Source organism: Lithobates pipiens, unplaced genomic scaffold (assembly GCF_037356315.1).
Source record: "Lithobates pipiens isolate NorthernLeopardFrog02 unplaced genomic scaffold, aLitPip1_a1.2 Scaffold_13, whole genome shotgun sequence".
Classification (NCBI taxonomy): Eukaryota; Metazoa; Chordata; class Amphibia; order Anura; family Ranidae; genus Lithobates; species Lithobates pipiens.
Window position 1 is genome coordinate 217,376,109 of NW_027507718.1, and position 26,190 is coordinate 217,402,298.

A 26,190-nucleotide genomic window follows, 5' to 3' on the forward strand; every position below is an offset into this window, starting at 1 on the left:
TAACACTGCTCAATTTGATAGTTGGTAAAGTTGTGTGTGTCAGCGGTGCCAATCTGCTTAGCGCATTGAAACAGGGCAAAATTACGCTCGTGCCATGCATGGCACACGTCTTAAACTTGGTCGTGCAGCGATTCGTTGTCAAATACCCTGGGGTCCAGGACATCTTGCGGCAGGCAAGGAAAATCTCGGCCCATTTCAGAAGATCTTGCACGGCCATGGCTCGCCTTGCTGACATTCAGCGGCGACACAATCTGCCGGTCAGACGTCTTATTTGCGATTGCCCAACGCGATGGAACTCAACCTTCTATATGCTTGATAGGCTGCTCCAGCAGAAACGTGCAGTTAATGTCTACCTGTATGAACTCTGCGGCAGAACAGGTTCTGGGGAGCTGGGTTTTTTTTCACCGTGCCAGTGGCTGCTCATGCGTGACGCATGCAGACTTCTGCGGCCATTTGAGGAGATCACCAAACTGGTCAGTCGCAGCCATGGCGCCATCAGTGACATGGTACCTTATGCCTTCTTTATGGAGCGTGCATTGCGTCGTGTCATTGATCAAGCTGTGGAGGAACAGGAGCGGGAAGATGAGGAAGTCGCAATGCTGGATGAATTCCCGGGGGGCTACTCTATGAGACAAGTGAACAACAGGAGTCTGAAGAGGAGTCAGAGGAGGATGGTGCCGGGGCGGATGAGGAGGAGCAAGAAGAGCATGCTTTAAACCTTTCTGGGATCCCTGTTGTTGTGCGTGGACGGGGAGAGGAGAATGAAGAGGACGACATTATCCTGGATGATGAGCAGGAGCCAGGCCACCACACCGCTTCACTTTAGTGCAAATGGGGGCCTTCATGCTCCAGTGTTTTAATAGGGACCCCCGTATAAAAAGCATAAGGGTCAAGGACCAGTGCTGGGTGGCAATGTACTTAGACCCCCGGTACAAACACAAAATGGCGGAAATGTTACCGCCGTCACAGAGGGCTGTCAGAATGCAGCACTTCCAGGCCTTGCTTCGAGAAATGCTGCATTCTGCTTTTGCGTGCGATGGCAGAGGAGCAATTCCCACACCCAGAGAAGGAGTTGCGGGTACCAATCCAACAGCGCCTGCAAGAAGAGGCCGGTTTGAAGATGTGTTGGTGACTTCGGATATGAGGTAATTCTTTCAGCCGACCCATCAACAGGTGTCATCCGGATCCAGCATCAGGGAACGCCTAGACCGTCAGGCCGCGTACACACGGGCGGACTGTTCGCCCAACTTTGTCCGCTGAACAGTGTTTGGGCGGACAGTCCGCTCGTGTGTGGGCTTTCAGCGGACAGTTTCAGCGGACAGTTGGACGGACAAGGTTTTTCGGAAATTCCGAAAAACTGTCCGCTGAAACCTTGTTTGAGCGAACAGTCCACCCGTGTGTAGGCTTGTTCGTCAAACAAAGTTGCGCGCATGCTCAGAAAGGATTTTCACGCCGAAAGCTATAATGCAGTGTATAGGACGTCGTATTTTTCGTCCCGTCGTACGTGCCGTTCACGTCATCGCGCACGGTTTCAGCAAACTGTTCGTCCGTCGTGTGTGGCCATGTCCGTCCATGCTAAGTTTGAGCGGACTGTTTGCCGAAACTGTTGGACGGACAAAGTTGGGCGAACAGTCCGCGCGTGTGTACGCGGCCTCAGGTGTCCGACTACATCGGGTTGACGGCCGATGTGGACGCTCTGAGGAGTGATGAACCCCTGGACTACTGGGTGGGCAGGCTTGACCTCTGGCCAGAGCTTGCCCAATTTGAAATCGAACTGTTGGCTTGCCCCTCGTCCAGTGTCCTGTCCAAAAGGACGTTCAGCGCAGCAGGGGGGTTTCGTGACCGTTAAGCGTACTCGCCTAGCTCACGACAGTGTTAACTACCTCACATTTCTAAAAATGAATGAGGCATGGATCTCGGAGGAATTCAACACATGTGACCAGTAGACCATGTATATGTCTATAAACAATTTTTTTAATCGAGCACACAGACCTTCTTTCTTCATTTGGCTCACTTCCTTGTCCAAAAAAAGCACACCGTACTATATGCCCATACCCTCCTGTTTGAAGAGGTTGAGCGGTGTCATATTTCTACTGGGGCTGCTTATTATGAGGGGCTCCCACCATCCCTGTGCTGTGCTGACTTCCTCCTGGGGCTGCTTATTATGAGGGGCTCCCACCATCCCTGTGCTGTGCTGACTTCCTCCTGGGGCTGTACCTCTGCTGTGCATATTATGAGGGGCTCCCACCATCCCTGTGCTATGCTCAATATGAGGGGCTCCCACCATCCCTGTGCTGTGCTGACTTCCTCCTGGGGCTGCTTATTATGAGGGGCTCCCACCATCCCTGTGCTATGCTGACATCCTCCTGGGGCTGCTTATTATGAGGGGCTCCCACCATCCCTGTGCTGTGCTGACTTCCTCCTGGGGCTGTACCTCTGCTGTGCATATTATGAGGGGCTCCCACCATCCCTGTGCTATGCTCATTATGAGGGGCTCCCACCATCCCTGTGCTATGCTGACTAGTGATGGCCGAACGGTTCGCCCGGCGGTCGTTTCGCGGCGAATTTCCGACTTTCGCCGTCCGCGGGTTCGAACGCCTTTTTCCGTCGTTCGCCCCGGCGGACTTACGTGTTTAATGTATACAAGAACTTTAACCTTTCGTGACACGTTTATCATGTGTTACAGGACAACCAATTGAGACATGACAGCTCATGGACACTTGGACATTCCCCCTAACCTATAAATACACCCGATCCGGTGGCCATTTTACATTCTTTCTTCTGTCACTGTAGGGAAAGGATCCTGTGTGGAGTAGGGACAGAGAAAACGCTAGCTATTTGGTACACAAAAGTTCTTTTCAGGACTGGTATAGGTGTTAGGTCAGCAGCCTGAGTTTCTTTTGTCAGTTTAGATAAAGGGACAGAGCGCTGTATGCTGCTATTTTAGGGACAGCTCAGCCAGATTAGTCTTTCTTCATCATCATCATCATCATCATCATTAGCTGTTACTATCAGGTCCACAAAAGAGCTGTTCCAGCTAATCGTTCCAGCCTACTCTTTTTTGCCAATTTGTATAGGGACAGGCAGGAAGCAGTGTGTCAGGCAGTGAGGATAATTTTAAAGACTTGCTGTTACTATTAGTTCCACAAAGGTTCTTTTCAGGACTGGTATCAGTGGTACGGTAATAGGCTTGTACACGTATAATATTCTTTCTTCCAAATATAGAAAGAATATTATACTTGACTGCTGCCCTTCTGCTGCAGTCTGCTAATCATTCACAACTCACTTGTTCCACAAAGCTCTTTATCAGGACTGGTAACTTGGTCTGTCTAGGGTGCTACGGTACATAGGCTTGGGTGCGGTACAGTCTGCTGTTCTGTAAGGACCGCTATCGGTCCACAATACATAGGGTTGCCGTGCACTACTGCTGACCGCTGCCCTATACTGCAGCAGTCCTTCATTGGTATAGGGACTGACGTACAGTCTGCTAATCACTAACACACAACCTGCTTGGTCCACAAAAGTTCTTATAAGGACTGGTAACTTGGTATAGGGTGCTACGGTACATAGGCCTGAGTGCGTTACAGTCTGCTGTTCTGTAAGGACCGCTATCGGTCCACAATACATAGGGTTGCCGTGCACTACTGCTGACCGCTGCCCTATACTGCAGCAGTCCTTCAGCGGTATAGGGACTGACGCACAGTCTGCTAAACACTAACACACAACCTGCTTGGTCCACAAAAGTTTTTATAAGGACTGGTAACTTGGTATAGGGTGCTACGGTACATAGGCCTGAGTGCAGTACAGTCTGCTGTTCTGTAAGGACCGCTATCGGTCCACAATACATAGGGTTGCCGTGCACTACTGCTGACCGCTGCCCTATACTGCAGCAGTCCTTCATTGGTATAGGGACTGACGTACAGTCTGCTAATCACTAACACACAACCTGCTTGGTCCACAAAAGTTCTTATAAGGACTGGTAACTTGGTATAGGGTGCTACGGTACATAGGCCTGAGTGCGTTACAGTCTGCTGTTCTGTAAGGACCGCTATCGGTCCACAATACATAGGGTTGCCGTGCACTACTGCTGACCGCTGCCCTATACTGCAGCAGTCCTTCATTGGTATAGGGACTGACGTACAGTCTGCTAATCACTAACACACAACCTGCTTGTTCCACAAAAGTTCTTATAAGGACTGGTAACTTGGTATAGGGTGCTACGGTACATAGGCTTGAGTGCGGTACAGTCTGCTGTTCTGTAAGGACCGCTATCGGTCCACAATAGATAGGGTTGACGTGCACCACTGCTGACCGCTGCCCTATACTGCAGCAGTCCTTCAGCGGTATAGGGACTGACGTACAGTCTGCTAAACACTAATACACAACCTGCTTGGTCCACAAAAGTTCTTATAAGGACTGGTAACTTGGTATAGGGTGCTACGGTACATAGGCTTGAGTGCGGTACAGTCTGCTGTTCTGTAAGGACCGCTATCGGTCCACAATAGATAGGGTTGACGTGCACCACTGCTGACCGCTGCCCTATACTGCAGCAGTCCTTCAGCGGTATAGGGACTGACGCACAGTCTGCTAAACACTAACACACAACCTGCTTGGTCCACAAAAGTTTTTATAAGGACTGGTAACTTGGTATAGGGTGCTACGGTACATAGGCCTGAGTGCGTTACAGTCTGCTGTTCTGTAAGGACCGCTATCGGTCCACAATACATAGGGTTGCCGTGCACTACTGCTGACCGCTGCCCTATACTGCAGCAGTCCTTCATTGGTATAGGGACTGACGTACAGTCTGCTAATCACTAACACACAACCTGCTTGGTCCACAAAAGTTCTTATAAGGACTGGTAACTTGGTATAGGGTGCTACGGTACATAGGCCTGAGTGCGTTACAGTCTGCTGTTCTGTAAGGACCGCTATCGGTCCACAATACATAGGGTTGCCGTGCACTACTGCTGACCGCTGCCCTATACTGCAGCAGTCCTTCATTGGTATAGGGACTGACGTACAGTCTGCTAATCACTAACACACAACCTGCTTGTTCCACAAAAGTTCTTATAAGGACTGGTAACTTGGTATAGGGTGCTACGGTACATAGGCTTGAGTGCGGTACAGTCTGCTGTTCTGTAAGGACCGCTATCGGTCCACAATAGATAGGGTTGACGTGCACCACTGCTGACCGCTGCCCTATACTGCAGCAGTCCTTCAGCGGTATAGGGACTGACGTACAGTCTGCTAAACACTAATACACAACCTGCTTGGTCCACAAAAGTTCTTATAAGGACTGGTAACTTGGTATAGGGTGCTACGGTACATAGGCTTGAGTGCGGTACAGTCTGCTGTTCTGTAAGGACCGCTATCGGTCCACAATAGATAGGGTTGACGTGCACCACTGCTGACCGCTGCCCTATACTGCAGCAGTCCTTCAGCGGTATAGGGACTGACGCACAGTCTGCTAAACACTAACACACAACCTGCTTGGTCCACAAAAGTTTTTATAAGGACTGGTAACTTGGTATAGGGTGCTACGGTACATAGGCCTGAGTGCGTTACAGTCTGCTGTTCTGTAAGGACCGCTATCGGTCCACAATACATAGGGTTGCCGTGCACTACTGCTGACCGCTGCCCTATACTGCAGCAGTCCTTCATTGGTATAGGGACTGACGTACAGTCTGCTAATCACTAACACACAACCTGCTTGGTCCACAAAAGTTCTTATAAGGACTGGTAACTTGGTATAGGGTGCTACGGTACATAGGCCTGAGTGCGTTACAGTCTGCTGTTCTGTAAGGACCGCTATCGGTCCACAATACATAGGGTTGCCGTGCACTACTGCTGACCGCTGCCCTATACTGCAGCAGTCCTTCAGCGGTATAGGGACTGACGCACAGTCTGCTAAACACTAACACACAACCTGCTTGGTCCACAAAAGTTCTTATAAGGACTGGTAACTTGGTATAGGGTGCTACGGTACATAGGCCTGAGTGCAGTACAGTCTGCTGTTCTGTAAGGACCGCTATCGGTCCACAATACATAGGGTTGCCGTGCACTACTGCTGACCGCTGCCCTATACTGCAGCAGTCCTTCATTGGTATAGGGACTGACGTACAGTCTGCTAATCACTAACACACAACCTGCTTGTTCCACAAAAGTTCTTATAAGGACTGGTAACTTGGTATAGGGTGCTACGGTACATAGGCTTGAGTGCGGTACAGTCTGCTGTTCTGTAAGGACCGCTATCGGTCCACAATAGATAGGGTTGACGTGCACCACTGCTGACCGCTGCCCTATACTGCAGCAGTCCTTCAGCGGTATAGGGACTGACGTACAGTCTGCTAAACACTAATACACAACCTGCTTGGTCCACAAAAGTTCTTATAAGGACTGGTAACTTGGTATAGGGTGCTACGGTACATAGGCTTGAGTGCGGTACAGTCTGCTGTTCTGTAAGGACCGCTATCGGTCCACAATAGATAGGGTTGACGTGCACCACTGCTGACCGCTGCCCTATACTGCAGCAGTCCTTCAGCGGTATAGGGACTGACGCACAGTCTGCTAAACACTAACACACAACCTGCTTGGTCCACAAAAGTTTTTATAAGGACTGGTAACTTGGTATAGGGTGCTACGGTACATAGGCCTGAGTGCGTTACAGTCTGCTGTTCTGTAAGGACCGCTATCGGTCCACAATACATAGGGTTGCCGTGCACTACTGCTGACCGCTGCCCTATACTGCAGCAGTCCTTCATTGGTATAGGGACTGACGTACAGTCTGCTAATCACTAACACACAACCTGCTTGGTCCACAAAAGTTCTTATAAGGACTGGTAACTTGGTATAGGGTGCTACGGTACATAGGCCTGAGTGCGTTACAGTCTGCTGTTCTGTAAGGACCGCTATCGGTCCACAATACATAGGGTTGCCGTGCACTACTGCTGACCGCTGCCCTATACTGCAGCAGTCCTTCAGCGGTATAGGGACTGACGCACAGTCTGCTAAACACTAACACACAACCTGCTTGGTCCACAAAAGTTCTTATAAGGACTGGTAACTTGGTATAGGGTGCTACGGTACATAGGCTTGAGTGCGGTACAGTCTGCTGTTCTGTAAGGACCGCTATCGGTCCACAATAGATAGGGTTGACGTGCACCACTGCTGACCGCTGCCCTATACTGCAGCAGTCCTTCAGCGGTATAGGGACTGACGTACAGTCTGCTAAACACTAATACACAACCTGCTTGGTCCACAAAAGTTCTTATAAGGACTGGTAACTTGGTATAGGGTGCTACGGTACATAGGCTTGAGTGCGGTACAGTCTGCTGTTCTGTAAGGACCGCTATAGGTCCACAATAGATAGGGTTGACGTGCACCACTGCTGACCGCTCACCTATACTGCAGCAGTCCTTCAGCGGTATAGGGACTAAGAGTTTTGTCACAGGGTCATTTAAAAAATGACATGCAGAGGAAGAGGCAGGCCCTTCCGCAGGGGTGGTAGGGGTAGGGCAGGAGCAACAGGCTTGAGCCAAAGTGGGAAGTTGCAGAAGGTGCGTTCAATTACTTTAAAGGATGCACCAGACTTGGTTGAGTGGCTCGCTCAGCCTTACTCTTCTGCACCCTCCTCATCCTCTCGATCTGCACCCTCTTCTTCACTCTCTGCTATGTGCACCCCCAAAGACACTACCACCAACAACACGACCACCACCACCACCACCACATACCTTCCGCTTGAGTCACTGGAATTATTTTCCGATCCATATCAAGAGGACATTTCTGATGCGCAGCCACTCTTGGTATTGGATCAGGAAGAGGAGGTAGCAACAAGCGCTACTCAGCAGTCTGACGCCAGTACCCAGATCAGCCCAAGGAGGAGGTTGGTCCCCGGTGTTGCTGCCTACTCTACTTATAGCGGTGGGGAAGGTGACGTTGATGATGACGTGTCTAGTGATGTCACGTGGGTGCCCACAAGAGAGGAAGAGGAGGGGAGTTCAGAGGGAGATATGGACCAGCAGATAGGGAGGAGAAGCAGCAATGACTTACATTGCACAGCAGGGACAAAGCAGACTGCAAATGTATCAGGAGCGAGTCATCGACCATGTACGGTCACATCTGGCGCTCCCAGGACACCGGCACATGGCTCCGCAGTGTGGGCTTTTTTTAACGTGTCCGCTGCTGACAATAGCGTTGCCATCTGCAATCTTTGCAGTCAACGCGTTAGTCGCGGTAAGCCCAATACTCACCTAGGGACGACCGCCTTAAGAAGGCACATGAGCAGCCATCACCGAGCCCAGTGGGAGCAACGGAACACACAAAGCCACACTGCAGGCTCTCACCGTCCAGCCTCGTCTTCTACTTCTCCTTCTCCTCTCTCCTCACAATTGTCCTCCACTCCACCTTCCATCACGCCAAGCTCACATTTTTCTGCAAAAAGGCAGGCTTCCGTGGGCCTAATGTTTGAGCGTAAAAAAATGATGACGCCGGATAACCCTCTTGCCCAACGGTTGGCGGCTGGCTTGTCAGAACTCATAGCCCGCCAACTACTGCCATATAAACTGGTGGACTCGGAGGCCTTTCGCAAATTTGTGGCCATTGGAACACCACAATGGAAGGTCCCAGGAAGGAAGTATTTCTCAGAGAAGGGCATCCCAGAGCTATATGGCCATGTTCAGCGGCAAGTGAATGTATCTCTGGCACACAGTGTCGGTGCCAAGATACATCTGACCACAGACACGTGGTCTAGCAAACACGGGCAGGGAAGGTATATCAGTTTTACTGCCCACTGGGTGAACCTTCTGACGGCCGTCAAGCATGTAACCCGTGGCACCCGTGTAGATTTGGTTTTACCGCCACGGATTGCATGCAGGCCTGACTCTTCTTCTCCTCCTCCTACTCCATCCTCCTCCCTCTCCTCCTCAGCTGCCTCCTCCTTTTCCGCTGCTAGCGTCTCTTCCACTGCACCGCCCAAGCTCCCCAGAACCTATTCCACATGCCAGGTGAGACGTTGCCATGCCGTGCTGCGTCTGTTGTGCCTGGAAGCAAAGAGCCACACTGGCCCGGCACTCCTTTCAGCTTTGCGTTCACAGGCAGATGAGTGGCTAACACCGCTCAATTTGACAGTTGGTAAAGTGGTGTGTGACAACGGTGCCAATCTGCTTAGCGCATTGAAACAGGGCAAAATCACGCACGTGCCGTGCATGGCACACGTCTTAAACTTGGTCGTGCAGCGATTCCTTGTCAAATACCCTGGGGTCCAGGACATCTTGCGGCAGGCAAGGAAAATCTCGGCCCATTTCAGAAGATCTTACACGGCCATGGCTCGCCTTGCTGACATTCAGCGGCGACACCATCTGCCGGTCAGACGTCTTATTTGCGATTGCCCGACGCGATGGAACTCAACCTTCTATATGCTTGATAGGCTGCTCCAGCAGAAACGTGCAGTTAACGTCTACCTGTATGAACTCTGCGAAAGAAACGGTTCTGGGGAGCTGGGTTTTTTTTCACCGCGCCAGTGGCTGCTCATGCGCGACACATGCAGACTTCTGCGGCCATTTGAGGAGATCACCAAACTGGTCAGTCGCAGCCATGGCGCCATCAGTGACATGGTACCTTATGCCTTCTTTCTGGAGCGTGCATTGCGTCGTGTCATTGATCAGGCTGTGGAGGAGCAGGAGCGGGAAGATGAGGAAGTCGCAATGCTGGATGAATTCCCAGGGGGGGCTACTCTATCTGAGACAAGTCAACAACAGGAGTCTGATGAGGAGTCAGAGGAGGATGGTGCCGGGGCGGATGAGCAGGAGCAAGAAGAGCATGCTTTAAACCTTTCTGGGATCCCTGTTGTGCGAGGATGGGGAGAGGAGAATGAAGAGGACGACATTATCCTGGATGATGAGCAGGAGCCAGGCCACCACACCGCTTCCACTTTAGTGCAAATGGGGGCCTTCATGCTCCAGTGTTTTAATAGGGACCCCCGTATAAAAAGCATGAGGGTCAAGGACCAGTACTGGGTGGCAACGTACTTAGACCCCCGGTACAAACACAAAATGGCGGAAATGTTACCGCCGTCGCAGAGGGCTGTCAGAATGCAGCACTTCCAGGCCTTGCTTCGAGAAATGCTGCATTCTGCTTTTGCGTGCGCTGGCAGAGGAGCAATTCCCACTCCCAGAGAAGGATTTGCGGGTACCAATCCAACAGCGCCTGCAAGAAGAGGCCGGTTTGAAGATGTGTTGGTGACTTCGGATATGAGGTCATTCTTTCAGCCGACCCATCGACAGGTGTCATCCGGATCCAGCATCAGGGAACGCCTAGACCGTCAGGTGTCCGACTACATTGGGTTAACGGCCGATGTGGACGCTCTGAGGAGTGATGAACCCCTAGACTACTGGGTGGGCAGGCTTGACCTCTGGCCAGAGCTTGCCCAATTTGCAATCGAACTGTTGGCTTGCCCCTCATCCAGTGTCCTGTCCGAAAGGACGTTCAGCGCAGCAGGGGGGATTGTGACCGATAAGCGTACTCGCCTAGCTCACCACAGTGTTAACTACCTCACATTTCTAAAAATGAATGAGGCATGGATCTCGGAGGAATTCAACACATGTGATCAGTAGACCATGTATATGTCTATAAACAATTTTTGGAATCAAGCACACAGACCTTCTTAATTCATTTGGCTCACTTCCCTGACCCAAAAAAGCACACCGTACTATATGCCCCTACCCTCCTCTTTGAAGAGGTTGAGCGGTGTCATATTTCTACTGGGGCTGCTTATTATGAGGGGTTCCCACCATCCCTGTGCTGTGCTGACTTCCTCCTGGGTGTTCTTATTATGAGGGGCTCCCACCATCCCTGTGCTGTGCTGACTTCCTCCTGGGGGTTCTTATTATGAGGGGATCACACCATCCCTGTGCTGTGCTGACTTCCTCCTGGGGCTGCTTACGGTGCTGCTGTCAGCGCTGTATGTCACGGAGCTGCTGTCAGCGCTGTATGTCACGGAGCTGCTGTCAGCGCTGTATGTCACGGAGCTGCTGTCAGCGCTGTATGTCACGGAGCTGCTGTCAGCGCTGTATGTCACGGAGCTGCTGTCAGCGCTGTATGTCACGGAGCTGCTGTCAGCGCTGTATGTCACGGAGCTGCTGTCAGCGCTGTATGTCACGGAGCTGCTGTCAGCGCTGTATGTCACGGAGCTGCTGTCAGCGCTGTATGTCACGGAGCTGCTGTCAGCGCTGTATGTCACGGTGCTGCTGTCAGCGCTGTATGTCACGGAGCTGCTGTCAGCGCTGTATGTCACGGAGCTGCTGTCAGTGCTGTATGTCACGGAGCTGCTGTCAGCGCTGTATGTCACGGAGCTGCTGTCAGCGCTGTATGTCACGGAGCTGCTGTCAGCGCTGTATGTCACGGTGCTGCTGTCAGCGCTGTATGTCACGGAGCTGCTGTCAGCGCTGTATGTCACGGAGCTGCTGTCAGCGCTGTATGTCACGGAGCTGCTGTCAGCGCTGTATGTCACGGAGCTGCTGTCAGCGCTGTATGTCACGGAGCTGCTGTCAGCGCTGTATGTCACGGTGCTGATGTCAGTGCTCTGTATTACGGTGCTGCTGTCAGTGCTCTGTATCTCCTGCACCCTCTTGTTTGCCTACCCTGGTCCCTGACCTTCCCTCTCCTCCATTGCCTTCATTAGCTCCATAGTCCTGAATTGTCAGAACAATTTCCCAAATAAAAAAAAAATGCTTGTAGTTATCGATCCCAAATTCACCTCATACATGTATTATGCTATTGTCCAGGTGGTGGGACTACGTGCTACCCCCTAATAATTACCCCGTGGCCGCAAATTCGACCTAAAGGTTTGCGAAATTCGCCTCCCATTGAAGTCAATGGAGCCCGCGGCGAACGGTCGTTTTCGCGAACGTTTGTGTCCGTTCGCGTTTCGCGTTCGCGAAACGTCCCGTCGGAAGTTCGTCCATCACTAATGCTGACTTCCTCCTGGGGCTGCTTACGGTGCAGGTGTCAGTGCTGTATATCACGGTGCTGGTTTCAGTGCTGTATATCACGGTGCTGGTGTGAGTGATGTATGTCACGCTGCTGATGTCAGTGCTCTCTATCACGGTGCTGGTGTCAGTGCTGTATATCACGGTGCTGGTGTTAGTGCTTTATGTCACGCTGCTGATGTCAGTGCTCTCTATCACAGTGCTGGTGTCAGATCACTCTATCATGGTGCAGGTGCCATTGCTGTATGTCACGCTGATGATGTCAGTGCTCTCTGTCACGGTGCTGGTGTCAGTGCTGTATATCACGGTGCTGGTGTTAGTGCTTTATGTCACGCTGCTGATGTCAGTGCTCTCTATCACGGTGCTTGTGTCAGATCACTCTGTCACGGTGCAGGTGTCATTGCTGTATGTCACGCTGCTGGTGATCATCTCCTGCACCCTCTTCTTTGCCTACCCTGACCTTCCCTCTCCTCCATTGCCTTCATGCGCTCCACAGTCCTGAATTGTCACAACAATTTCACATATAAAAAAAGAATGCTTGTAGTTGTCGATCCCAGATTCACCTCATACATGTGTTATGTCATTAGCCATGTGGTGGGACTATGTTTGCACAGCTAGTAATTATTTTGTGGCTGCAAATTTGACCTGTAGGTTTGCAAAGTTCGCCTCCCATTGAAGTCAATGGGGCCCGCCGCGAACGTTACGGTTCGCAAACTATCGGCCGCGGTCCGCGTTCGCGAAACGTCCCGTCGGAAGTTCGTCCATCACTAGTGCCCACTAGTGCCACCTATCAGTGACCATCAGTGCCTCCTATGAGTACCCATCAGTGCCACCTATTAGTGCCCATCAGTGCTGCTTATAAGTGCTGCCTATCAGTGCCCATCAGTGCTGTATATAAGTGCCTCCTCATCAGGGTCCATCAGTGCTGGTTATGGATGAGCCCGATGTTCGATTTGAACCTAAGTTCGGCTCGAACATCACGTGTTTGCCTGTTCACTGAATAGCGAACAATTTGGGATGTTCGTGGCAAATTCGAAAGCCGCAGAACACCCTTTAAAAGTCTATAGGAGAATTCAAAAGTGCTAATTTTAAAGGCTTATATGCATGGTATTGTAATGAAAAGTGTTTGGGCATCTGGGTCCTGCCCCAGGGGACATGTATCAATGCAAAAAAAAGTTTTAAATCTGTCAGTTTTTTAGGGAGCAGTGATTTTAATAATGCTTAAAGTGAAACAATAAAAGTGAAATATTCCTTTAAATTTTCGTACCTGGGGATGCCTATATTATGCCTGTAAAATGGCGCATGTTTCCCATGTTTAGAACAGTCCTTGCACAAAATTACATTTCTAAAGGAAAAAAAGTAATTTAAAACTACTCGCAGCTATAATGAATTGTCGGTCCCAGCAATACAGATAAAATAAGTCATTGAAAAAATGGCATGGGATCCCCCCAGTCCATTACCAGTCCCTTTGGGTCTGGTATGAATATTAAGGGGAACCCCAAACCAAAATTTTAAAAAAATTGCGTGGTGGTCCCCCTAAATTCCATACCAGGCCCTTCAGTTCTGGTATGGATATTTAGGGGAACCCCGCACCAAAATGAAAAAACAAAATGGAGCGGGGGTCCCCCAAAAAATACATAACAGACCCTTATCCGAGGATACATCCTGGCAGGCTGCAGGAAAAGAAGGGTGGACGAGAGAGTTCCCCCCCTCCTGAACCATACCAGGCTAGATGCCCTCAACATGGGGAGGGTGCTTTGGGGTAGCTCCCCAAAGCACTTTGACCCCATGTTGATGGGGAAAAGGGCCTCATCCCCACAACCCTTGCCCAGTGGTTGTGGGGGTCTACGGGCGGGTTTTTTTTTAAGAATCTGTAAGCCCCCTTTAACAAGGGGACCCCCAGATGCAAAAACAGGTTTTAAAACTGCAGTTTTTTCGGGAGCAGTGATTTTAACAATACTTAAAGCGGGGTTCCACCCTAAAGTGGAACCTCCGCTGATCGGATCCTCCCCCCCTCCGGTGTCACAATTGGCACCTTTCAGGGGGGAGGGGGTGGAGATACCTGTCAAAGACAGGTATTTACACCCACTTCTGGGCATAGACTCTACGCCATTTCCTGTCCTGCCGCGCTGTCTGCTGGGACACACACGGGTCCCAGTGACAGCGCGGAGAATTCCTATTGCGCTGCGCTACTCGCGCATGCGCAGTAGGGAACCGGGAAGTGAAGCCGATTCGCTTCACTTCCTGATTCCCTCACCTAGAATGGTGGCGGCAGCAGCCGAGGGCCGAGCGATCGATCGGCCTCGGCTGCCGGCATCGCTGGAACCCGGGACTGGTGAGTGTCCATTTATTAAAAGTCAGCAGCTGTAGTATTTATAGCTGCTGGCTTTTAATATTTTTTTTTTGGTGGAATCCCTCTTTAAAGTGAAACAATAAAAGTTAAATATTTCTTTACATTTCGTACCTGGGGGGTGTCTATAGTATGCCTGTAAAGTTTTGCATGTTTCCTGTGTTTACAACGGTCCCTCCACAAAATGGAAAAAAAGAAAAAAGTGATTTAAAAAATACTTGCGGCTATAATGAATTGTCGGTCCCGGCAATACAGATAAAAGAAGTCATGAAAAAAATGGTATGGCATACCCCTGGTCCATTACCAGTCCCTTTGGGTCTGGTATGAATATTAAGGGGAACCCCGAACCAAAATTTAAAAAAAATTGCAAAGGGGTCCCCCCAAATTCCATACCAGGCCCTTCAGGTCTGGTGTGGCTATTAAGGGGAACCCTGTGCTAAAATTAAAAAAAATGGCATGGGGTCCCCCTCAAAATCCATACCAGACCTGAAGGGTCTGGTATGAATTTTAAGGGGAACCCTGCGCCTAAATTAAAAAACAAAATGGCGTGGGGTCCCCCCAAACATCCATACCAGACCCTTATCCGAGAACGCAACCTGGCAGGCCGCAGGAAAAGAGGGGGGGGTGAGAGACCGCCCCCCTCCTGAACTGTACCAGGCCACATGCCCTCAACATTGGGAGGGTGCTTTGGGGTAGCCCCCAAAGCACCTTGACCCCATGTTGATGGGGACAAGGGGCTCATCCCCACAACCCTTCCCCACTGGTTGTGGGGGTCTGTGGGTGGGGGGCTTATCGGAATCTGGAAGCCCCCTTTAACAAGGGGACCCCCAGATCCCAGCCCCCCCGTGTGAAATGGTAACAGGGTACAAATGTACCCCTGCCATTTCACAAAAAAATTGTCAAGATGGTAAAAATTACAAGACATGGCTTGGGACAAGTCCTTTATTAAAAAATGTCCCACAAAGTCTTCTTCTCTTGCTCCGCCGACGGACCGAAAAAACCCAAAAAAAACGCGACCGACCCGCCTCCATGGGAGGCTCCTGCCGTATGACGCGTCTTCGCTTTGACAGTTCTTTTATAACTGAGGGCGGGGCCACACCATGGTGTTTATGAAACCGGGTGGCCCTGGGAACGCCACAGTGTGGCCCCGCCTTCGGTTATAAAAGAACTGTCAAAGTGAAGACGCGTCATATGGCGGGAGTCTCCCATGGGGGCGGGTCGGTTGTTTTTTTTTCTTTGGTCCATTGGCGGAGCAAGAGAAGAAGAAGAAGACTTCGTGGGACATTTTTATTTTTTAATAAAGGTCTTCTCCCAAGCCATGTCTTGTCATTTTTACCAACATGACACTTTTTCTGTGAAATGGTAGGGGTACATTTGTACCCCGTTACCATTTCACACGGGGGAGTCCGGGATCTGGGGGTCCCCTTGTTAAAGGGGGCTTACAGATTCTTAAAAAAAAAACCCGCCCGTAGACCCCCACAACCACTGGGCAAGGGTTGTGGGGATGAGGCCCTTTTCCCCATCAACATGGGGTCAAAGTGCTTTGGGGAGCTACCCCAAAGCACCCTCCCCATGTTGAGGGCATCTAGCCTGGTATGGTTCAGGAGGGGGGGAACTCTCTCGTCCACCCTTCTTTTCCTGCAGCCTGCCAGGATGTATCCTCGGATAAGGGTCTGGTATGTATTTTTTGGGGGACCCCCGCTCCATTTTGTTTTTTCATTTTGGTGCGGGGTTCCCCTAAATATCCATACCAGAACTGAAGGGCCTGGTATGGAATTTAGGGGGACCACCACGCAATTTTTTTAAAATTTTGGTTTGGGGTTCCCCTTAATATTCATACCAGACCCAAAGGGACTGGTAATGGACTGGGGGGATCCCATGCCATTTTTTCAATGACTTATTTTATCTGTATTGCTGGGACCGACAATTCATTATAGCTGCGAGTAGTTTTAAATTACTTTTTTTCCTTTAGAAATGTAATTTTGTGCAGGGACTGTTCTAAACACGGGAAACATGCGCCATTTTACAGGCATAATATAGGCATCCCCAGGTACGAAAATTTAAAGGAATATTTCACTTTTATTGTTTCACTTTAAGCATTATTAAAATCACTGCTCCCTAAAAAACTGACAGATTTAAAACTTTTTTTTGCATTGATACATGTCCCCTGGGGCAGGACCCAGGTCCCCAAACACTTTATGACAATAACTAGCATATAAGCCTTTAAAATGAGCACTTTTGATTGTTCATGTTCCTGTCCCATAGACTTTAATGGTGTTTGCGTGTTTGAACAAATTTTTTGCCTGTTTGCATGTTCGGGGGTGTTCGGTTCATCCCTAGTGCCCATCAGTGCAGACTCATCAGTGCTCATCAGTGAACGAGAAAACGTACTTATTTACAAAGTTTTAAAACAGAAACGAAGAGCAAATTTTTCACAATTTACCGTCTTTTTTTATTTGTAGTGCAAAAAATAAAAACTCCAGTGGGGAAAAAATTCTAAAAATTTTGTTTGGGGAAAGTATTATATGGCCGCGCAATTGTCATTCAAAATGCGACAGCGCTGAAAGCTGAAAATGGACCTGGCCAGGAAGTGGTTAAGTAATATTGATTTTTTTTTCTGTTGTCTTGTACAATGGCCAATTTAGGGTCAACTTCAGTGACACGAAACATTTCTATGCCATAGCCCCCTACTCTATCAAGAGGGGACAGATACATAGTCCAATTAAACTAAAAATTCTAATCATTAAATACATTTAAAGTTCTTCAAAACAAGTGGTGTGGGAAGTTTAAGGCTCAGCAGTTCTAAACACACCTCTGAAAAGTGATCATTGTTGGATCACTTTCTTAGAGGTGGTTTGAAGACCACTTACAGGCATTTGAGTGGCAATACTGTTGCCTTCTGAATGCCTGTTTCCTTTTTTTTTTATTTAAAGGGAGATTTTACATTGTAACAGTAAGCAAGCAACCATGTGCCAAGATTTTGGCAGGGGCCTGCGGCATGGTACTATTGACCTACCGAATGTAAAATATCATGTAAAATCTGCTGAACCACGCTACAAATGACAATGCATATGAGCCATGACACACATATGAATGAGGCCTCATAGATATTTTTGGTTTAAAAAGCAGCCACAGACATGTAGAGAAGCCTGTATCCTGCCAGCATGATGCAAAAATAGTTACTCTTGCTCTCTCCATTGTAGCAATGGCCTGGAACCAGGGGCGGACTGACCATTGGGCCACTCGGGCACTGCCCGAGGGCCCCGTGCCACTAGGGGGCCCCATCAGGGTTGCCAGCCTCAGTAAAACCACTGAAAGTATGTAAAAATCTGTGTTTTTTTTACATCTGTCTCTCCAGTACCTTCTCAGTCAATAGAAACATGTCTGTTTATACTGTGTGATTGTAAACTGTGTGTGCGTGTTTGTGTATACTGTGTGGCCCCATAATGTCTGATTGCCTGGAGTCCCCATAATCTCCTATTGCCCGGGGGCCCCATGAGTTGTCAGTCCGCTCCTGCCTGGAACCTAAGCAGAGGGTATGTTAGATCTCGGCAGAGAAACTACTGCTTCCACACAGACAACAAGCTACCATATGACAGGCTTTTATACTCAGGCTGTGGCTTCTTTTAAACAAAATGGACTGTAAGGTTTTGTACACCTTTTGTGTTGATGGACCTGGAATTTACAGCGGGTAAAACAAGTATTGAACACATCACAATTTTTCTTGGTATATATAGTTCTAAAGGTACTATTGACATGAAATTTTCCCCACATGTCAGTAACAACCCATGCAATCCATACATACAAAGAAGCCAAAACAAATAAGTTCAGAAATTAAGTTATGTGTAATAAAATGGAATGCCACATGGAAAAGTATTGAACACGCTAACTGAAATCTATTTAATACTTTATACAAAATCCTTTGTTGGTAATGACAGCCTCAAGAAGCCTCCTGTATGGAGAAACTAGTCGCATGCATTGCTCAGGTATGATTTTGGTCCATTCTTCCACACAAACAGTCTTCAAATCTTGAAGGTTCCATGAGCCTCTTCTATGAACTCTGATCTTTAGTTATTTCCATAGATTTTCTATTGGATTCAAGTCAGATGTTTGGCTGGGCCATTCTATCAGCTTTATTTTCATTCTTTGAAACCAGTTGAGAGTTTCCTTGGCTTTGTGTTTGGGATCGTTGTCTTGCTGAAATGTCCACCTTCGTCTCATCTTCATCATCCTGGTAGATGGCAGAAGATTCTTATCAAGAATGTCTTGGTACATTTTTCCATTCATCCTTCCTCCAAACTTCACTGTTGGTATGGGGGTGTTTTTGGGGTGATGTACAGTGCCATTTAAAGGAGTTGTAAAGGCAGAAGTTTTTTTTTTATCTTAATGCATTCTATTGTAGCACCCTCTACCAGTAGGTAGGTGCTAGTAAGGGTTGTTTAATTAGGTTTGTTCAGCACAGGCAAATATAGGCGGGCTTATGCTGCGCGCTAGGCGTGTCAGTTTTGATTCTGGGGCTGGGAGTGTTTAGAGTAGCAGTGGGTGTGACCACCTGGCTCCAGTTCTGAGGCGCCTCCCCTGCTTCCAGCCAGAATGTTCTGGAAGAGGAGGCTGGGCCTATAGCTAGAGTGACAGGCAGCACATGTGGGAGCTCTGACTAGTCGCAAACTGGCATTGGAAGGGGGCGGCCCTCCTATATATGTTGAGGTCACATGTTGCTGGGGAAGAGTAGTTGACTGGATGACTTGAGGAATGGAGTGGTAGATAGCCGCAGGATCATACCCTGGGACTGCAGGAGAAAACTGAGGGAACATTGCCTTTACACAGTCATCAGTAATGTCTCTGTCACCGCACGGTGGCAGGGAGCTCCTGGAGCAGAGGGCAGGAGAAGCTGTAGGAATGCATGGTTCGAGAAAGTTACTCATCTAGGACTCAGGGCTGGAAGGTTGGAAGGTTGGTGAGTGTCACCACAGTGGATGGCTGGAGGTGCCAGGGATTCTGCAAGGGAACTCTGCTTCTACATGGTCACTAGCAGAATCTTCATTATGCATACGGTGGATGATGAAGAATCCTGTATCAGAGAAGAGACTGTGGGGATGTGTGTGTCAAATCAGTGTGGCCCGGGAACACGTGATTTGCAAGTTGGACTGGCTGGGATCAGTAGCCCATTTCCTAGAACATTTAGACTTTAACTTACTAGGCCTCCGGGAAGAGGCTCTGCAGGCCTCAGGCCTAGTAGCAGCGAGTCACCAGAGCCAATAGAGGGGCTTATTCAGAGTGAGTTCTTCATACCCATTAGAAGAGGATGTGTTATAACCTAATATAATTGCAAGTTGTGCAGGAGGAAACCAAGAGTGCAAGGAGAAGCAAGTTTGGGCAGGTGGTGAAGAGAACTAAGACCATTACTTTTACATGGCCAAAAGTGATGTTTCTGTCCCTCACACGGTAATGGATGGGGAACTCTTAGTAACAGGAGTCTACATGGAGATGCAGGGAGCAATAGTCTACATAGGAGATGCAGAGGGAATAACAGTCTGCAAGGAGGTGTAGGAGAAAATTTCTACATAGTCAAGTGTTCACATCCTATATCCCAATCCCTATCCAAGTTGTACCCCCCAATAAAACAACAAAAACAAAGCTCGCAAATGACTGTTCATTGTCTCTGGAAAGGATGTATGAAGTCTGGCAATAGGGTGATTTGGTGGATTGTTTGTCAGTACTGCTTACACCATGGTTACACTATTTATTAATATAAAAAACCTTCTGTGTGCAGCAACCTCCCCAGTACCCATAATGCTTACCTGAACCTCATCTCTGTCAAGCGATGTCAACAAGCCCCTCAGCCATCCAGGACACACCCTTCTGATTGGCTGAAATGCAACAGCAGTGCCATTGGCTCCCATGGCTGTCAATCAAAGTCAGTTAGCCAATCAGAAGAGAGATGAGGCAGGGCCAAATGGCAGCTCCATGTCTTTATGAACTTGCGGAGCTGCAGCTCGGCTCGGGTGCCCCCATAGCATGCGGCTTGCTGTGAGGACACTCAACAGGAGGGAGGGACCAGGAGCAGCAAAGAGGGACCTGAGAAGAGGAGGATCCGGGCTGTTCTATGCAAAACCAACTCCACATAAGAGGTACTGTATGTTCTGTATCTCAATTAAGTGAGAACTCTATCTATGCCGCATTTCTGGAACAAGCATGTCCAAATGCAATTTACATTTATTTTAAAGGTTCTGTTTTTGTGTAGTAGTATACCCAATAAGTCCCTTGACGTGTAGGGGAGGACTCTTGAAATGTCTGTGTGTCTGATTTCATAGCTGTATGTTAAAGCAAAGTTGTCTTCTATTCACAACTATTAACATTATTTACCATATTGGTGATTATTATAGTTCTAAAGGTAGTGCTATATTCTATGTTCTGCAATGAAATCACAAGGACACACAATAATATATGTTTAGGTCACCACATGGTGTCACTATTGCAGCATGTAAATTCTGCAACTCAAGTAACTCGTCAGCCTGTTTGACATTTAACTTTCACTGTTTTATATATTTAAATTTATGTTTAAATATGTATTTTAATGAATTTATATGAATGTTTCCACATCCCATCTATTTTAGTTTAGAATTTGTATGCGGATTATTTGTTTTTAAGTGTTTCAAGTCAGGTACACATTATTCAGTGCAGATGGGTGAAATAAATAATGGGCATGTTTCTTTATGGAGAAAGAGATAATAAAAATAATGTTCAGCCTTTGTAATTTTGTTTTGAGATTTACGTACTAGATTTGAATTGAATCGAAACTCCGGGCACACAAAAGTTAGTTTAAATACTGTATATTGCCAAACAGCCACAAAACATAAATCCACCCTGTTTGCACAAAATGCCTTTGTAAACCCAGATATTAGCGTGTGCTGTACATAGCTTGTACAGAAAGCAGCACTGTGGAAGAGACTCTAAGGGCTGAAGTAGAGAAAATTATCATATTCTTCCATCCATGCTGAACGGAATGGATAAAGGAATATGTCCTACCAGCTATTGTATTTAGACAGCTGTGACAACCGCGGCTGCCTGTATACCTGAACAGTGCCTGCATCTGATAGGATGCAGTCACCGTTCAGTGGATAATTTTCTACCTGGCTCAGTCAATTTTTATATTGACTTTTTTCGAACCAGGCGGTGCTTGGTCTGGTCACCCAAGGCTTGAATTGTGACCATTTCAGCAGGAATCAGTTACAATTTTAGCCTTGCATGGCTAGCATATTGTCTGCCATAGTTTTGCTACTCTGTGTTGATTAACCCTAAAATCCAAGACATTTACTTCCTAACCTCTGTCTAGCTGTTTATACAGCTGTGTTGGTTTTGAAATGTGGCAGCGGCTGCAGGGAGAGTATTCCCCTACCTACTGTCACAGTGATAGGGGTGAGGAGGGTGATAGGGGCACGAGCTGGAACATGTTCCATGTTACACCCTAAACAGAGGTGTAACATGTAACATGTTCCAAAGGTGAACTTAGACTTTAACATTCCTAATAAGCTAACATTAACCAGAAAGCTCCAAATGAGTGTATCGCCCTGCTCCTGATGGGTAGACGCTATTATTTTTTTTCAAATGTAGTTGTCTGAAGTTGTAGTTGGCTCAGACTAATTTTCTCAAAAGTTCTGGTTTCTGTACCAGTCCAGCTGGGTTGCGCTGGTTCCCACTTGGCCATAGGTGTCACTGCCACTGCCGGTAAGTGTGGAAATGCAGCAGGCTGGGTGCATTGAATACTACCTCTTGCTCAGAAATGGCTCAGTGGGAGTGACTTCCCTGCTATGCATTCTGGGAGAGGGTATTTAAGGTACTGACACCATTTTTGGTGGTTCTTTTGCAGGGTCCACTATCCCGACCTCATGGCCCTCCTGGCCTGGGGTCTGTGCCGCGTGGTTATGCCCCTCAGGGCCGGCTGGCCTGAGGCTGTGCAACTGAGAGGGTAGGCCCACAACAGTCTTGGGGCCTACTGATCCAGGGGTGGTCCTGTGCTGTCTCACCTGCGGGGAGAAGCCAAATAAACTGGAGGATCCAGGGGAGGACTTTTCTGGAAGTGGACCGAGCGCAAGGTTGGTGTCTCTGGAGGAGCCTGGAAACTCAGTTAGAGGACACAACCCGGATCAACACCCATACAGTATCGCGGGTCGGCTGAAAGAATCTGGTACTGTATGGTAGTTCTTCTAAACTCTCAAGATTTCTTAAGTTTAAATGACAAGTCTGTGGCAGAGACTTTGTTGAGCATCTCATCGACTGCTAGGTCAAGTGAGAGGGGCTTGTCTGATGGTTGCTGGATCCAGTCTGTGGAGCGGTTTGTCCTCTGGATCTGACCGATACCTCTAACCCACAATTACTAGGTGCCTGAACTCCCCTTTATCCTCTGACCCTCTATTGAAGGATTTTTGTGCTTATCCTGAATAAATGTTAAAAAAGGACTAAGTGTCGGACTTAACATCATTTGGGCTACTTTCTAATGGGACACCTGTGATGGAGAGGCGAACGGTAAGCCCAAATAAAACCAGCAGCTCCTTCGGGGGTTAGTGCTACATGAGCAAGATCAAAATTCAGTAGTATAGTATTTTTGAGCTGAGAATTTACAGATATTGTACATTAAAGTGCATGTAAACCTAACATTGAAAATTGTCTCTTCCCTTCCTCATGAATATAGTGTTGGCTTTTATTTGCTCTAATTCATAAAACTAATAAATACCTGATGATCTTGCCAGTCATACAAGGTGACTGCCTCCTAAACAATGGAGTGGAGGAGTCGGCGATGTGTCGCTATTGTATGCTGGGACGCGGTGGCCATCTTGCTGGTGATGACTGCTGGTTACTTATGCAAACAAGCGTGATTTTAACTTGGAGCATGTGAGTTCATCTCTTCTTTTATTTATAATAAATGCTGATAGACATACTGCACCATGGGGTGTATCTCCTCTTCATTCACATGAAATGGAATAATGTGTGTTGACCACCATTGGAGCATTTGAAAAGGAAAGCTGGTAGGATATACTGTATGGAGATTGATGGGTTTCCTGTATCATATAAATTCTTATGTGGCCTTTGTAATGAGGGTCTTCTAAGGAGGGTAAGCGACTGTGTGATTGGCTGCCGGTGATGGTTTCCTCTATTTTTCATCTTCTGCTAACCATCTTGTGAATTGTGTTGAACACCGCCTCCTGGATTTATTTCCTGTGGACTTTTTATACATGCGCTGCGCCTCACCTATATACAGTAACTTTCTATTGTAATTTCTTCAATATTGTGCTAGCTGCTGTTTATTTATGTGATTTTATTTCAAGTTTTAATATAAGCACAGCAGTTATTTATTCTAATGGAGTGGATATTTTGAGGTTTTATTATAGGTTTCAAATAAAGTTCATTCTTATATGGCCCCTAACATTAATTATATTTTTTCAGATTTTTCCCTAAAGTAAAGGTATGCCTTGTCCACTTAGAGAAAAGCAACAGGTTCACTTTAATGCAGACCTGCCCAGATGTATTTACTTAAATACCTTACACTTTCTGTCAAATCTGTTAACTGGCCCTGTATTAGCAAAGCACAAGTTTGCTTTAGGCCAGGTTCACATATGTGCAGCCGTGGTTCCCAGCATGGGGTCCGGTGCGTTCCCGTTCACTTGCAAATCAGGTCCGAATTTTTGCCTGAATTCACACCTGAACCAGACCCAAACCTGCACAGGACACTTTTGAAATGTAGACCACGGTCGCCCCCGACCTGTGTGAACCGGCTCTGGTCACACTCCCATGTAATGCGAATTGGATATGGAGAAACTCGCATCCAATTTACACATATGCGAACACAGCCTTCAAAAAATAAAAAAAACATTTTATTTGCTTTGTAATAGTGTCAAATGTAATCAAGCACTTTGCTGCATCACTCTATTTTGAACGTAGGTTCCTGTATTGGTGAAATATGTATTTCTCTGTTATATTTGTTATCCTGCAGAAAAAAATAACAGCACTTCAATATCTGAACTCATTCTGCCTCTTTTTAACATTAGCATCTAGCTTCAATTTTACTTTTTGCTAGATTACTAGGCAAGTGGCTAGGCCTTTCTCAGATCACCCAGATCAATCACATTAAGTCCCACTTTTTTTAAATACAGCAATCTAACTATTCCCCGCTCTATACAAAACAAAAGAAATGGCTTAAAATACTTTGCATATAACAGTATGTAAGCTTTCTTTTTTACAGCCTTTCTAGTGTATTAAAATTTTTCTCAAGGAGTAGGGAATTTATTTTTTATTTTTATTCACTCTTAATTTTAAAAACATTGCGATGAAAACAATAAGTAGTCTTTGGCAGACTGCAAAACCTGTTATTTATTACTGGAAAAGACAAACGTGAGTGAAATGAAACCTGCCTGTAAATGATTTACACTGTAATGCCACAATGCCGTATCTGAAAATGACAAAGTTCACCTTAAAGGTTGCCTGTTTTTAAGGATTGGTCATAGCAGTCATTACATTCTGTAATCAGGTGAGAGAGTTGTCAACCTTTACAATCAGCTGGAGCATAGCCACAGCCAATAGAAGTAGCTTTTCTTAAAGAATGGAATGTTTGGAATTCTCAGCATACAGACATGTCCAGGCAGGTAAAAAGTACCCTGAGTGTTGCATCCAGCAGACAAAGAGAAATGGTACCGTGTAATGTCCCTACATGCAAGGTATTGATGAGCCGAATATACCTGGGCTTGATTCAAGCAAAGTTCTGCAAACATTGGATACATTTAGATGCCAAATCTGAATTCCGTTGTAATCAATGTGAATCGAATCTGTAAAATCAATATTAGCCATTTTGCTAGTTATTAGGTTAGGGATTGTCAAACAAATTACACGTACTAATGCAAAAAAAATAAATAATCCAGCCATCCAGCAATACTGTATATTAATTGCAATACTTAGAATGTAGTTTATAGGATAAAATGCAGTGTATATTCTTTCTAGTAGTATATTAGGATGTTCTATCCAACCTCTGAGAATTTGTATAGGAGAACATTTTTGTGATAGAATAAATAGGAAACACATTTCTAATGTCTCTAAACATTGCAGGAAGGTTCATGGGAGGAACATTTTTTGATATTGAGAAAGTTTTTCCTTTTGGTAGAAGTGGGGCTTTACACTTCAGATTACTTGAATGAGAGAGGTGTTAGATATTTAAAGAATAAGTTCACCTTTCATGACAGGTTTTGCCCTGTACACACGGTCAGACATTCCGACGACAAATTCCGTCTGATTTTTTCTGACGGATTTTGGCCAAAACTTGTCTTGCATACACACGGTCGCACAAAGTTGTTGGAAAATCCGATCGTTAGGAACGCGGTGATGTACAACACATAATGATCGGATTTTGTTGACGGAAAATTTTAGATCCTGCTCTCAAACTTTGTGTGTCGGAAATTCAGACGAAAAAAGTCAGACGGAGCCCACACACAAGATAGAGCCCACAACAAGATCCGATCGCACATTTTCCCGTCAGAAAGTCTGACCGTGTGTTCAGGGCATTACACTCGTATTCTGGATGTAACATGTTTCTAAATCAGCCCCCCCCCCATGCCCCTGTTGTGACATCGGGTGGGGGATCTTCTTCCCGTACTTGCTGTCACAATTTAAAATGAGTGAAGGCATAGAGGGCTCTGCCCCCAAGCCACTCCATTTATTCACAGAGTTTTGTGAATGAGAGAACTACAACTACCATCAAGCATTGCGGCTGGTGGCCTGTAGTTCTCAATGAAGCACTCTAGTAGTCCATTGATTCTTCCTGCCATTCAGTAACTGCCTGCCCTTATGAGGTACAGGCAGACAGCTACA